Source organism: Phalacrocorax aristotelis, chromosome 3 (genome assembly GCF_949628215.1).
Source record: "Phalacrocorax aristotelis chromosome 3, bGulAri2.1, whole genome shotgun sequence".
Taxonomy (NCBI): domain Eukaryota; kingdom Metazoa; phylum Chordata; class Aves; order Suliformes; family Phalacrocoracidae; genus Phalacrocorax; species Phalacrocorax aristotelis.
In genome coordinates, this window is record NC_134278.1 from 105691454 (window position 1) to 105708234 (window position 16781).

Genomic DNA, 16781 nt, shown 5'->3' on the forward strand with positions numbered 1-16781 from the left:
AGAGAGAGAGAGAGAGAGAGAGAGAGAGAAATGCAAAAGTCTCATCAGCCAGTATGACCTAAGGAACACCCAGTTGCCTATTTACGCTGATCCTTTATCTTTGTATAATGTTAATAAAATAAAAATATAGGAATTATCAGTCTCAGAAAATTTGGAATACATAGTTCAGTGGTCTCCTAGCCACATTCTTAGTTTTGAACCATGTAAACCATTCTAGTGTCTAGTGTCGCAGGTCTAGTGACTGTTAGAGAAGTCCTAAGGTCTTTCTATAGACTTATGAGGCTCAGGAGCTAGCAGAAATGCCCTGTTTCTGTTACATACATACATATACACAGCCCATACAGAAGAGAATTCCCCCAGCCTTCCATCCCGTGAAAATCACTCCTCACCTGTGCTTATCCCTGAAATGCAAGCCAGGAGGAATGTATTTCTGGTTTTCAGGGGAAATGGATATGCACCGTTCACTCAGAATCAAGATGCCATAAATGTATACCAATGGGAAAGAATTTTTTACCTCCCTTGTTACTGGGGATTCAGGGAAGTGTTAGCTGAGCCAGAAAACAGGTCACTACATCCCTCTAAATCCAAATGTCTATATTTACAACAGGTTATACTGTTTACCTGAAATGGGCTGCCTCACACTTTTCCCCACACCCTCAGTAGCACAGCCCTGTGTAACACAGGGAGGAGTGTGATCAGCACCTGTAGCTGCAGGGGCAAGGAGCTTCCCTGTTACAGAGAGAAGTCCCCAAACCTGGTGGTATCATCTGCTCAGCAGTGTTTGAGACTACCCAGGCTCCTATCTCCTGTTTATCTTACACAGCATCTCTTAGCTGGAAGACTCCTTAGTCAGGGCTTTCAAAGACTCAACTTTCACATTGCAACAAGTCCTGAAACAAAGAGAGTTCTGAAATAAAAGACCTCACATATGAACTATTGTTTTATATTGCTTTCTCTTTACTGTTTGTTAATTATTGAAGGTAATATCTGAGCATGTGCTTTCTTCCCTTCAGCCTCCTTCTCCCTCATTTAGATCTCCCAGTGAAAGTCAGAGTCCTGGCCGTGCCACAGTATAGTCTGCTGGCAAACAGACACCTCGAACATCACAGCCAGAGAGCACTGGAAGTTCGTTGACACATCAGTAGGAAGAGGGAGCCTGCAGCAGTTAATAAACAGCTTTATAATGTTCATAAATGAATGCTGTACTTCTAAATGGACTCAGACCAAAGAAAATCAAAACCTGGTTTATCTAGAGGGTAGGTACTCCAGGAACAAACCAATTGTGTCTGAAATTGCCCTGCAGAAACACACCTCAGTCCTGAGCTACAGGAACCAACTTTAATGCCTCTGTATCACTGAGATTTTCCTAAAAAATTCCCATTACTGTTACTGCTGACAGGAGCTTTAGTGTAGACAAGATATTCATCACTGCCAACATTTTTATGATTATGTCTTCTAGTCTTTCTGTTTTCGAGGTTGGATGACATTGCTTTGCTTATTCATCACTTTTACTTCTGGGAGCTGTGCTTGGACCTATTTAGTAACAGCAGGAAATTTTAATGTAGAAAAAGGCTGCTCTGCTGCAATATCTGCTTAGCCCTTGGCCTCTCTGGTGAAAGCATCATCAAAGATGGCGGTAAAGTGATGTGCAGATTAAAAATTTAACAGAGACCACCCATTCATTCACCTGCCTCAATGAATAACCTTCACACAATGTAACAAATTTCAGGCTCACAAGAAGGCTAACCCAGCCAGTTCCATAATCCATCCCTAACTATCAGGGCCTGAGAAAAGTAAACTAAAATTTTTTGCATAGGTGTGAATATTCCTTTTAAGAATTAAGCAGAAATGGTAAGCTTGTGTGCGAAAATCAACAAACACTAGCACTGGTGCCATTCAAATCCAGATTGTAGTTATATTTTATATCATATTTGGAGAATTCTTTGGTTTTAATCCTGGCAAATTAAAAATAAAAAATTACTAAGGTAAAGAACAGCTATGTTCAGTGAGCTCTGAAGCCTGGTAAATATTCAGTTTTTAATGGCATCCACTTCTATTTTGTTCACTGAATTATTGGGCTGACCTTAAATTAGAGATCTGGATGAAGCTGAATTGAATATTGTGAAGATGAATGTAATTACCTTGCTTCCCTTTATTCCAATTCATTTTTATTTTTTTAATTCTTCAGCTGTGTGACAAACTCAATGTCAGAGTGCTTGTGGATTTATACTCACAGTAACAGAGAGCAGAACTGATAGGCCATACAGTGGCACAAGGAAAGACATATCTGCAATGCGGTCAGGGGTGTGACTGCAGAACCTTCCTGTCTTCCTCTTAGTAAAAAAGCTGTAGTTGTATATACTGTCCAGCCTTTAACATATGACAAATAAGACTGCCAGGGTTCTGGCACCTGCAAATGAGGCCCTTGCCTTCCTAGAATTTTCATCCAAACCAGCTGCACCTAAGATTAACTCAAGTGGTTCTGCCCACCTCAAACCACGGCACCTGGGAGGTAACCCTTGCAAGCGAAGCAGCGTACTCTCTCATCCACTGCTCCATAGAGCCAACTTGGCCTACACCAGTTATAAGGATGAAGCCACCTATGCTCAGCATCACAAGAGTCATACCACAGACCACCTTCATTCTGCTATCAGTATGGTAGGCTTGCCTTACAACTGACTAATAGATCTGGGCAAATAAATCTATATCAGACTTAACTGTTCTTATTATCCTGCCCTTGAGTCTCAGTTTCACCACTTACAGTCAATATCATTTTGTACCTTCTAATTTACTTCCAAAACTTTCTGAGGTATTTTTTGGGTCTGTATTTAAACCTTTAAATATTTCCTGAGCATCTCTTACAATTAGTGCTGCCTGGCCTCTACATATTTCATTGCTGATATCTTATCTCACAATTATTTTTCCTTCAGCCAACCTCATTTTGTGGAAATATGACTCAATATTATTTGGTAAGTCATCAAGTAACCACAGACTTCTCTAGTTAGTCAAGGAAGCTCACATTCACCAGCATGTATACAGATGCCTAGCAGAAGTAGATGTAGAAATAGAGAGACTCCAACTGGTTAATGAAAATCTATACAGCAGGCAAAAAGGAAGAAGGCCAGCAAGAGCTCTTGATAGCCCTAAGAATATGTGCAATGGCCCTAGCTGTGTTTGATGGTAAGTGTCACATCTCATGTCAGAGCCTGCCTGGATAAATTACCCCTGAAGACCATATTGCCTCAGAAGTTAAGTATTAGCAGCTGCATGCATGTCATTAACCCCTCACCTGCCACACAACTTTGTACTTGCCCAGGGCCAAATACTTTAAAGAAGGGTTGACTGACTTCAAAGTGTGGGGGTAAGAGAGCTGCAGGACATACAGTGTACAGCAAAGAGTGTCCATGTACGTATGCCCTTTTGTAGGACATTTGTGATGATGGCACTGAATATTCCAGCAGTTTCAACTGATTTGAAGGATAAAACTCCTATTAGCTGTTCAGCTGAATAACAGACTATATTCCATGTTCTCCCAAGTATTTAGTAATCATGTTTAAATATATTGTTTTATCACAATACAAAAGGTATGGGAAAACTTGTCTACATTGTCTTAATTGTTTTGTGGCTGTGTACATCTTTTTTATTAAGTAAACTTGAGATGGATATCTTGACCCTTAGTGCTTGAGATAAGTGTACAGAGATGGTGTCAGTAGGAAGGCTAAACTACAATACAAAGGGCAAATCTGCAAAACAGTTGCACTGTCCACAAAGAGCCATGTGGAAAACAAAGGGCTTCATCACCTTAACCCTCAGCATGAACTGAGATTTAGTCCACAGGCAACAAACTCAGTAGTGAAATCAGCCTAGAACAAGGCATCGGGCTCATAATGCCTAATGTAAAAAAGTAGAAATATTCATATCAACTCCAACCTGAGAAAATGGTCTTATAATTTAATGCCAGCATAATAGGATGTGTCCAGGATTTTCTATTTTAGCCTTCCCATGATGTCCAAGACTTCACAACCATATTTCTAAAAGCACAATATCCTCTCTTTTGCCTGCTATTCTACAGAAACATTTTTAAAGTTTGCTGAGGGCCATGGCCATAAACTTTGATCCACAAACGAATTCACCGTAAATGTGAAACAGTATGGGAGGGATTTACACTGTCTAACTTAAAAATCTAACCTCAGGTGCCCACACTAAGATGCTACATAATCAAGAGAGAGAGGTGAAACAGGATTTTCCAGAAGGCCGTTCAAAGGACTGAACTCCAATGTTCCACAACTACCTCTAATTTTTTAAAAGTTTTGGTTCTATTTTCCCTTTTGCCACTTGAATCATTTTTAAGATCTGAGAAATTTAGAAATGTGGAAAAAATGATTAAATTATTCCTGGAATAATTCACTTAACAGCATTTAGAAATCAAAAAATCAAAAAAAAACCCAAGAAATAACAAAAATGGCAAACTATGAAAAATGTACCTTTTAAATTGAAATTAAAATTTCCATTCCAATGAGTCAAAGGAAAATAACCATTAATACTGACTAGTAATTAATGAAAACTATTTTCCTATGAGAAATGCTGGTCTTCAGTAAATATGTAAATACATACATACATATATATATAGCTGGAACTTTGTATTACAGCTTTAGGTAACACAGAAGACCTTCAAGGAATCTACTGAAATACAGTTAAGTCTTAACTATCACATGAAACAATCACAACAACTGACCTCATATCCAAAAATGTAGAAATATCAATAAAAAACAGTGAAATAAGGCAGAATTTTCAGCCATGTTAAATAGAAGAAAAATGGAAAAAATCACAAATCCTATAGTCATGGAATGTTGAAAAAGGCAGAATGGAAAAGTTCATTACAACTATGCAACAAATCAAGTGTCATATCTGACAACAGTAACAACATTGGTACCTGATTTCTGAAGCCATACAAAAGCCGCTCCTTCCACGAATTCTACTAAGTTGTCTAGACATGAAAGCATAGGGTCCTATACATGCTCCCCAGTATGTAACGTCTAATAGCTATCAGTCCGTATGGGTAAGATTTGGATTGATACTTCGGAGTTCATGCTTTCAGAATAGCATTCTTGGGCTCCCTGATTCACGCTTGTACTTTCCTCTCATATTATCTCATACAAAGTCCATGTTGTCTCTCTCAAGCTAAATGACCTAGCATGGAACTATTTTGGTGTAGTGATAGCATCATTAGATAAGGATGAGTTCAATGTGTTAATTTGTTTTATCTCTTCGTAATATTCTGTTTAAATAAAACCACAGCCTGATCTGAACAAGGGGATATAAGTCACTAGAGACAGAATAAATTTTACTGTCAGAGAAGAAAGAGAAAATAAGTGGACCTTCATTGACCTCAGAATACCCAAGACAACAGTGAGCTTCAGGACATTGCCTCAGACAGGAGGTGGAGGAGCTGTCTGCATAAACTCTGAGCATACTGTTGGGCCCCACTGTTACAGTCAAACACGCATCACCGAAAAACACTCTGTCATTGCCCAAGATAGAAATAAACCTGCTATCATAATGTCTAGAGAACATACTGTGCAAGGCAATACAGACAGCACAGACTGAGCTATGGAGGCAAGGAAGAGAGCAGAGAAGAACTGGAAGAGTAGTATTTTATCTAAGCCAATCTTTTTTTGAAAACCTTTTATATGCACAGCCCACAGAAACTTTATTAACAAAATCAGAGAGCTCTATTCAGATACAGTGCAGATATTGCCTCTCTCCAGGGATACGATGTCATGTATCTGAAGCTGAAGCACAGGCAGATGTTGGTCCCAGCAAGTGGGATGGGAGGGTTAGTGGTGTACACCCACACAAGCTACACACACTGCTTCTTTTTGCATGGAAAGCAGGGCAGTGAGGAAGATGTGATGCCCCAAGGTTTGGCCCAAAGGTGGAGTCAGGATATAGTCAAAGCTTCACATCATGAGGGAAGTAGCCCAGGCTACTTCAAAACAAAGCTTGGCTCCTGTACTACATCCTACAATATAATATCACACATTATTTCTCAGTAAGTAGCCCCCTCGTTTACTTCAGTGTGGTCAGCTTTGGAGGGATACATCAGTGCCAACACACTTGTTGCACTTGTAACCCGACCGGGTATGACATGCCTAGCAGAGTCTGACTGAAGGATTGTGACCCACATTTTCAATATTCTTCCACTTGTTAGATTAGCACAGAAAGGGGTGCAAAGATGCTGCCTTATTCTATTCTGTTTCAAAGAAATAGCTGGGACCTGGAAAGTCTTCCTGGGCTGCCCTAATTAAAGCACTGCTGCTTGGATCTTACAGAGGGTTCATGGAAGAGAATAATCAAAGCACACCTAACTGATGCAGTGGTAAATGCTCAAAACTAGTGTGAGAATGTCAGAAGCAAATACAACTCAAAGAATATGCACGAAAATTACGCACAAAACCTTGTCATTTTGCACCATTATTTCCCTCAAAATCTACCACAAGCTTTCGAAACAAAAGATTACTCCATTTAACATAATAAAACTGCTCCATACTCAAAGCTATTATTATTAATGGATCTGAACATGCTCAGCTATGTCAGATCTCTAAGCACTCAGTGGAGAAATACCCATTTCCAGCAAGCTCCACAAACAAGAAAATAGTGTCAGATCTAATTCCTCCAACTCAAAGAAGCAGTTGCACAGTTTACCATCTTTTCTAATTCCCATTCAGAAATTAATGGAGAGGCTTTTAATAGAGCCTTTTTGCTTTTTCTAGAGCAAAACAGGAAATGACTAATAAACTGGGATTTATTAACAAAACATAGAGAAAACCGTTAGAAAAGCCATATTTCATGTTCTTCATCCTCCTTCACTGGCAAACCTGGATATGAGCAGCAGAACAACTTCTTTCCATATGAACAGCGTTCACCAAAACAGAAAGAAAATTATTATCTACTGCCTGCCCACAGAATGACCTGCAAGTTTGCAGTCTTGTAGTGCTCAGATACTCAAACTCAAGGATCTACCTTAAGCATCTGAACCAAAATATATGCTCCATAATGCCAGATCCTATTTGTACACAGGGTCCAGGTTTTAGAGCAAAAATTCATTGGCAGACATTTGTACGGTGTTGAAGATGCAATCTTGGCTGAAGTCTTCCTTCTGAATCAAAGACACGGCAGTTCTCTCCAAGACAATGTGCTGTTCATCTGAGCCCTTCCTGCCTAAACAGTACATCTGACCCATCAGCAGCTTCAACTAAAGATTTCTGGGAGCGGATTTCTGTAGATATGGGCTTAAATTGCAAAATCTGGGTTATCAATCAATAGGTCAGATTTGAAAGCAAATGTAAGCACCAAATTGTAATGAAGTTTTTTCTGTAGGTCCCTATGAATGTACAGTCACAAATGCTTCAGCATATCTATCGTTACCCCCACAATTCTTCTCTATGTTGCTAGTAAACTCAAAAAAAAAAAAATCCTTCAAGGGATTTCTGGCTTATTTCTACAGTGCCAAGGCATCAGTTTGTCTTACTAGCTTCGGGACTTCCCTCTGGGTATCAGTAAGGCTTTATTATCAAGCAGCAATCTTTAAAAGTAGCTATTAATGACTACTTTGCCGACAGATTTTAATTCCAATGACTAAAGGATGGTTGACTGCTAAGCAAATTGGGCAACCTAGAATCTATTTCTAATACTCCAGTACATTCAGACCTCCATTATGCAGCTGAAGATTTGGTCACAACCATCCAAACTGGCTATCCAGTGGCCCCTGAAACAACCCAAAAGTACACACAGTTCCTCCACAAGACCAGAATGACACTTTGCAGTATTAAATTTAGGCCTTTGCAAAGCTGGCTACAATGTTTATTTCCTTCTCTGCTATTCCAAGCCACATTGAACATACGGGAAGACACGTCGAAGATTTGTAGGTAAAACTCAAATTTGTCTGTGGGACAGCTTTCTGTCACAGCTACAGATTAAAGGGCATTTTGACTTCTTAAAATACAGCATGATAAACTGAGATGCCTGTAAAGGACCTGTTATGGTTCAACACAGTGACCAGAATTATTTTCAGCATTAACCTGTGTTATCACAGTGGAAATATTGGGGTGAGAATTAATTCACACTCCTGGTTGTCCTTGTTTCCAATTGTCATTGATATCAAAAGCCATCCTGCATCTGCTCTGAAAATAAAGTCATCATTGTATTAGATATTTTTAAGGTATCTAAATAGATATTTTCCCTAATAGATGGAATCAAATCCTAAATTCATGACAGTCCATTTCACTGGTTTGGTCAGATAGTGAGTTCTGTGTGTCTGAAACCTTAACTATTATTTTCTATTGTATCAGCTCAGCTAACAAAGGTAAGACGTTTCCCTACAAATCTCTCAGTCGTCTCTAATATTCTTAGACTGTCACAGATATAACTTTATACTTCATGTCTTTTCAACTAATGTACTCCTCCTATTTCAAATAAAACCTAAATAGAGAATAAGCTACTTTTGTTGTGCTAATAGACCACATTCTGAGCTTGTTAACAATTTGGTATAAATTGAACTGCAGAGAAGCTATGTCAGAGTAAAAGAGGGGAATCTAGTGTTTTCAACCAGGTTTGAGCCAGCAACGCCAGTAAATGCTGAAAAATCTTATAAACAGCAAGGTTAGGTGAAAGGGTCAGCTTTAACTTTCTGATGTTAATTGGGAGATGCCTTTCATATTTAGTGATGGCAGCTCATGCCATTAAAGCAATGGGAAGAGGTGCAGTGCATTAGATACCTCACCGCAGTCCATTGCGTTAGACGGTAGCAAGCTGAGATTGACAAGCAAAGTGCGTTATGTAAAAGCCAGGTATTTCCACTGATGGGTTTGCACCACCATAGATTTTTGTGTTTGGGAGTAATTTTTCTTGTAAATATTCATCTAGCTTTAAATGTAGCGAGACATATTCTGATAGTCTGATTTCCTAATCTGCATCCATAATCATAAGAACTGCAGCAAAACCTGGCTCTAGAGATATGTAAGAAATCATTGAATCTCTACCTGTACTTAAAAAACTTTACTATATCTTAAGACGTTTGTTTCTGCAGTGAGGGGACATGGTTGTAGAAGGCTGAACCCCCAGGTTCTCTCAATCACATCTATCTCCTTGTACCTCAGATTATTTCTGCCAAGCTGGTTATATTTTTTTCCAAGCAAACCCTAACTATCAGGGAGGTCTAACACACTGTTCCTTTACCATCAGCTTTGTTTTCAAACATACAATGGTTTGGCATGACTCCAGTCACCACCAGGTGATTTTTGGCCCTTGCCCTTTTTATTATCTGGTATCTCTTAGGGAACCACAGATGAAACCAATAGAAAAGGAGAGAAAAAGAAAAAGCAGGAAAAAAGAAAGAGCTTCTCCTTTGCTTTCCTGGTAACATGACATCTTGCCCTCTTGCATTATATATTTTTGTCCAGCTGATGCTTTGTCCTAGTGGAATCGTGGTTCTAGTATTAGCTCCAAATGGTAGGCAGGCATTTTCATTAAAAACAATTACTATTTCCAAACAGGAGCTGGTTCCTCAGTTCCAGCCATTCTTGCTGTAAAACGTTCAGCAGAGAGGAGCAGATTGTTCCTGCTGAAAATGAATGGAATCTGGCAGGAAAACCTCATGTTTTTCCAATCCTAGTTTTTTACAAAGAAAACACTGGGATCTTGTTGAAAAATTACAATTGTTTTGGTGGGCACATTATTTTTCTCAGTTGAACTGTTTCCAACGTCGGGAGACAAATCTTGTGCACATGAATGTGTGTGTGTGAGTATATATGTGTATATCTACACATACACACAATTTTTTGTATATAATTGTTATGTAGAAAATTATTAATAAGTCAAGGAAGAGTAAACATATTTTTGTTACTAAAAAGCATTTATGCAAATTAATTTTTTTAAACAGCTTCCACATTATGAACTTTCAAAAGAAAGTCAATGAGTAAAATACTATATCATAATAACAGCTAGCCTCACTTTTAATACTAGGAGAAGAAAGAGGCCAAGGTGACTGAACTGTTTATCCCTTGGTTATTCTCACTAACTTAAAAACATTGTCAGACTGAATTATTCTGATAAAAATATCAAAGGAGAGAAAACAGAAGACACTATTACATTCATGAAATGAACAAGCCACAGAGGTCCCCATATTGATCACTTGTATGGATGCTGCCATTTGTTAATAAGTGATTTTGTTTAGCTCAAACAGAAATAGGTAATAGGTCAGACTGACCTTGCGTCCATAGTGGGGTGCAAACCTCTCCTTCTACTAGTTGCTTTTTTCTCTTCCATATGAAACATTCATCCCAGAGCCAGCAGACAGCCAGTGAGATGGGACGTTGGTGTGTCTTGCGCCTGCTGCACCTTAAGAGTTTAAGGGCACTCTCCAGGCAAAGTTCAGCCCCCACATTAGCAACAATACATTGCAACCTTCAAGTCCACCTCCTGTCTCAGGTCCTGACCTTCTGTGCCAACAAGCAGGCTGGATCCAGACACTTTTTAGTCTATGGCATCTCCACCCACAACCTTCAAGATAACCCAGCTGCATTGACCTGCACCTGACAGTCAAATTCAGATTGGGGCAGGAAAGGGACAGCAATGAAACTTTCTCTACCAAAAATGTGCAGCAGCTAGTACAGTAGTATAGACCAGCCCAAAGATGATCACTTCAAGGATATGGTGCCCAGCCCTCTGATGCACTTCGACTGCAGATGCACAAATGTAACAAGTAATACAAAACCCCCTTGAATTTCCTGAGACTGAGAAGCAGAGTCCCCAGCGAAGCCAACTGCAAGTCACTGATTTTCACTAGTCTTTTGGGTCACCTTTTGACCCAACATCAATAAGTGACAGAGTTTATAATGGAAAGGATGACAAGTATTATAGCAACTGTTCATTTTAAGAGTGATCACCTGATAGAAAAAGGAAAAATGAGAAGCATTTCCCTTTTCTGTTACTGCCCAGCTAACAGAATTTCTTGTCTCCCTCTCAGTTGTTCTTGACCAGAATTTCATCATTATAATAATAAATTTAGATAAGTTTACAGCCAAAAAGAACCTCAAGAGATGTGCTGGCCCAGCTCCTTGCAGCCAGGCAGGATCAACTACACTGAGACCTTCTCTGATGGATTCAGGTAGTCCAAATTCAACTTGGACTTGAAAACCTTCATAGAAGAGTCCAAAACATCCCTTGTGAGTTTGCTGTTTCAATTGTTTGTCCTGGAAATTAACCTGCAAATCTACCCACTCAGCACAAAAACTACAACACGATGAAGCATGGCATCACTTCTGCCCTCTCTGCTGTCTTCTGGCCTCAGCACACTGCTCTGTTAAGCCCTAAAACCTCCCTGGGTGGACAGGGCTCAGCAGTTTCAGACTGTAGGGCTGTGTCCCACTTACCGCTGTCCCAACTCTCTGGCATTGCACAAAGGCTGCAGTTTTATTGCTCTGCTAGGGTATGGGACTTCACAGACAGAATTTGAATGGCACAAAGTACTTAGAATAAGTTCACTTTTCTCATTTCTTAACATAATTTAAAATCAGGCTCTAAATAAGGTGTCAGCAGGCTTCCCACAAGGATCCAGCTGTTAAGTCTTTATAGTTGTGTTTGCTTTGAAGTCGAGAGGGAAAAAAATCTTGTTTGCCAACTTATAATTCAAAAAATGCCAGAAGAACCTTCTTGCAAACAAACAAGATGCAAAAGAAATGCTGGCACAAAAGTGGTGCAGCCTGTGAATTATGGAGCTACGGAATCATTTTGAAAGCAAATTGTATGATACATAAATGTTCATAAAATTCTTTCTGTAAATAAGAGTAGATTTCTTCCAGACAGGGAGACACAGATCAGAGGTACCAAGTGCTGTTCGTGGTCAGCCATTAAGGACTCTTCAGTTTGTACATAGATATGCAGCACACAACAAAAGAGATATTCTAGTGTTGAAGAACTATGCAATAAAAATTAGGGGAAACCTTCTCTTTTTGTAAAGCACAGATGAGACCAAAGTCCTGCAACTCATACTGCGTAAAAAACTACTTCTGTCACTTACAAATCAAGAAGCCTGCCTTTGTCAGCCATTTGTACATGTTAGGGATCCAGAGTGTGTATTGCTCAAATGAGTCAGTCATTTTCAGGTGAAATAAATTAAAGCTCTGATCACTGCTGAAGGACTCCTTCTGTGTTGTTCCAGCAACTTCTTTATATACTCTATTTGTTTTGATTTTGTCTGATTTATACCGTTCTCCAATGATTTAGCCCAGCAGCATTCATTTTACAGAAAAACAAAGTATGGCGGGGACACTAAAATGGCAGACACCAGATACCACCCCTTCAGTTCAGTTACATGCACCAGAGCATTCACCAGCACCTGAACCCAAACCTGAATCCCACCGTGCCCTCTAGGGCCTTGCACTTACTTGTCAAAAACACCTCATTGTAAGCGCTGTTCCTGTTTTCATTGTGTGTATGTAAACACACACACAGATTTTTCTGTGAGCACCTCATAGGCCTGAGGATGTCTCTTAAATGTAAATGCAGAAAGCCATATTGCAGGTTGCCATTCAAAATGTCCTTTTGGAGCACTACCAAAAACAAGCAGAAAACAAAAGCTACGTTAAGGTAGAAAGAGCCTGATGTGGCTGTTGAAACACAGCTGTTGTGAGGTACCTGCTGCAACACAGCTGTTGTGAGGTACCTGCCACCCTCTGAAGGTGTGCTGAGCCCACAGCACAAGAACATATCATTAGCTAACCACCCACCCCACCAGCAGACCTCACAGCAACAGCCTGAGAGCCTCAGCCTGCAGCAGGAACTCTGTGGGAACACCAGGACCAGCAGAGAAGGAACACAAGGAAAGACTTTTCCAACATGAATATAAGACCCAGAGATCAAAGTTCTTCATTTAGCCTTGGGAAGATTTGGCTCAGGCAAGCTGTCAAACTCCATCTAGCCCTCTATCCTTTTAAGGTTCTTCCTGTGAGTAATTAGACCATTTTACCTCCATGTGCACATAGCTCTGGTAGATAGTGCCCTTCAGCCATATCAAGCACACAAAGGACCCGGGGGTGGTGGCACTCTTGTGATGACCTAAACTATGGGTGCTTGTCATTTCTTGACCCAGAATTTAACACTCACAACCAATTCACCACCTCCTGCTTTCTGCTTTATCTTGATCTGTGGGCTACGCAGCATGTGTGAGCACTCCCTATTTCACTCCAGGTCAAATATCCCAGCTGAAACCACAATTTCCAGTTTTATAAACTAACCTGGTTAATTTTCCCTTAAACAATTTAAAGAAGCAGGAAGCAGTAACTTCTGAGAAGGAGGACAGTAATTTCTTCTATTTGGCACATTTGGATTCAGAGGGAATAAACCCTCTTTGGGGAGGCTTTCACCCTAAGATGAAAGATATGCATCCATAAAGGTGAAAGGTATGGAAATCCATGGAGCTCTTCCATTCCCTCAGGAGAAGCCCGAGTTGGTTGCCTGCAAGATATCTCCACCTCTAAGCTCAAATGGAAATCAGACATCACCAGTCCTGACCCCAATGAAGTCAAAGGCAGTTTTGTCATTGACTTTAACAAAACTAGGATTTACCCTAGGGTAAGGGGCATTGTGTTTTTCAGCAGTCACCCATGTGGAAATTTTGCTTAGATGACTGACTGCCTGGAAGGTAGCAGTGCTAGGCCAGAAAATACCAGAAATGCTTGTGTTAACCCACATACTCCAGCATCTGAAACGGTGGATATTGGAGTACACTCTTGTCCTCTAGAAAGAGTATGTTCCTACACCCTTGGCTTCTTTACTCCACCTGAAACTGGTTATGCACCTGATATACCTAACCTGTTGTTCAGCTGTGCTACTGGGTCTGACTGTTTATCAGGAAACATCAGAGAGGTTTTATGTTCTCACATTGTAAATAATGTGACAGACCTTGAAAATATACTATGTCTTTTTATAGCTACTCTATGCATTGTGAATGAAAACAACTCCTGAAAATAGAGTTGAAAGTAGGCTATTACATTCATGCCTCATGTTCACTCAAATTCTGATTAAAAAATCCACTTATAATGTATGTTCAGAGCATAGGGAAATGGATAAAAACATAGGACGCAGGAAGCTAAAAAAGAATCCAAAAGCATGTCTAGGAAATTCCTAAACTAATTTCAGGAATTCATCTGGTACTTAGGCTCCAGGCTGAATACTTTTCCAAGCTGGAAAGATCCAACATACATATGCAAAGTAATTTCAAAAATGCATCTCTGAGCTGTGAGTCTGAACTAAAGTTCTTGTTATTACGGAAATGCAACAAAACTCCTTGGCAAGATTGCTTGCACACTGGCTTTTCAGTATAAGGAGTCCCACACTTGGTAACAAAAGCAAATTAATTTGTGCACATGCAGATTTGGTTTGGTATTAAAACTGCCATGAAAATGCATACTGTGTGAAGTTATAAACCACGTTGCAGTGTAATAAACCTTGTGCTTAGCAGAGCTGTTTCTACCTGCTTTAATTACAGAGAGCCTCACAAAAAATAAAAAATAAAAGTCCGAGATGGAAGGAAAGCATCAGAAAAAGCAGAAGGGTTGTAAAAAAGGAGGAAAGACAGAGAGATCCAAATTTCAGGCTTTGCATGTTGGGCTTCTTTCCAGTTCAGAAGCACTCACAACAGCTTCCACAAGGTGGGTTTCTTCTTTCAGTTTCTTCAATCTAGAAATTAAAGCAGGAGAAAGGGTGCCTCACAATATTTTCACCGTTTCCTGCTTCTCCCATCTGCACTGTGCTCCTCCAGGGCACTTCTGTGCTTCCACTTTTGGGCCAAGCCACAGGGTAGTTCAGCCATCTAAAAAATTAAATCTATCATAGCAGCTAGAGGTGAGCAGGCGTCTCCACCTAACATCTGATAGATGCCACATTTTATGGTTCTGAAGTGAGTCAAAAAGGAGTTTGGGGAGAGCAAATGAATCAACCTTCTTTGCTGCATCTGCCTGCAGGCACTGATCTGAAGGGCAGAATTTAAAGCTGTGACTGTCCCATGCAGTTTCTGCAAAAAGGAAGAGAAACTCCACAGCTACACACAGGCCAGTCACAGTCTTGCCCAGTGTAGCTGTCACTGGCACCAACTATACCAGCACCTTGCACTTCTTTAGCATCATCCATCATGGGTCTCAGAGAGCATTAGAGTTCCCAGAAAATGAAGGGATGGAGAATGACTCAGTGCCTTTTCAAATAGCAAAGTGTTATTTTCATTTTACAGATGTGAGGCTGAGGCTAAAGGAACCTGAGTGACTTTGGCAGACACAACAGGGCCAGAAGTAACCTCAAATTTCCTGAACACCATTCCTATAACACAGGAAGGACCACTTGGATCCCTCATTTTCCTCACTCCCACAAAGAATTCTTCCATCACTACACAAATCAGGGAAGATATTCTCATACATCCCTATCCCCACTTATGAACTGCCTCTCTTTGAGGTGTATTTTATTTCCATCCTCCCTCTTCAGCTGCCAAAGAGCTTTCTACCTCAGTACTAGCACCTTACAGAGCAACCACGAAATCCTGCAGTACAGCAGAGCAGAGGTTATATGGCCAAGACAACTGCTATTTTCATCAATTCTTCAGCAAACCAGCTGATCATAAAAGCTATTCTTGACTAGCCTGCCTTTGTAACACCAGTCACCAGGAGAACACAGCACATACTATTGGCTGTGGCCCTCACTAAAAATACACTGCATTCTTGCACAACAACAAAAGCTCCCACTAGGGCCAATGGACAGCAGACTAAAAACAGTAACCAAAGGCTTTAAATTGCACAAATTACAAAGGTAGAAGAACTGAAAGCAGCATGCCACTAAAAGCCATCTGCCATCTTGGCCCGCCCATGTGTCCCTTCTCCCCAGCAGTGTTTTATATTAGTAATGATGTCTCTGTATTATGTATGACAGAGTCTCTGCTGCTTTGAGCAAGCAATAATATAGATGCTCCTTCAGTCTGATGCCTTGCATATACACACTAGCTGGGGGAGCAGAAGATCTGCCTTCCAGTCTCTCTCTCTGGATATAGTTCAGTTGGAAGGCAATGTTCACATGCATATATTCTCAAAATCACATCTACAGACTGTATTATCAGGACTCCCATGCACATTAATAATACACAAAAATATACAGAAATAAGCATGGATTCAGCCATGATGTGAATTAGATAAGATTGGACAATGTAGAAATACAGGAGGAAAATCAGCAAATGTTTAGTCTGATTATGGGCCTGTTTCCAGGATATAAAAAATGTTTTGGGTTTTTCTTAATAAGTTATTTTTATTAGTAGGTTAATGGATTTACCTGTCACTGAAGCTGTCACTTCTAAGGATCTTTGAAGTGAAGACTCAGAAGAGTTTTGAAGGATAAGGAAGATGAAGACAGCCATTGGGCTAGCCTGAAAGAAGCTGCAGAGATGGATGTGGAGACAAGGCTGGGGCACAGCAGTTCTGCACAGAGAAATACCTGAGATAACTGTCAGCGATCAAGCACAGGTACAAGAAACAGTCTTCTCAGGTTAACACACCCTGTGAAGGAACAACAAAAAAAAAAATTGTTAGCCCAGAAAAGGCAACATACTGATCTGTAAAAACTGCTTTCAGTACCTGAGCTAACAGGCTAACTCAGGTGTCTTCATGCAGCCCTGCAAATAACACCTGAGCCAACAGCCCATACTGAGAAAAGAGAATGACCAGGGACCACAGGAAAGACAGAGG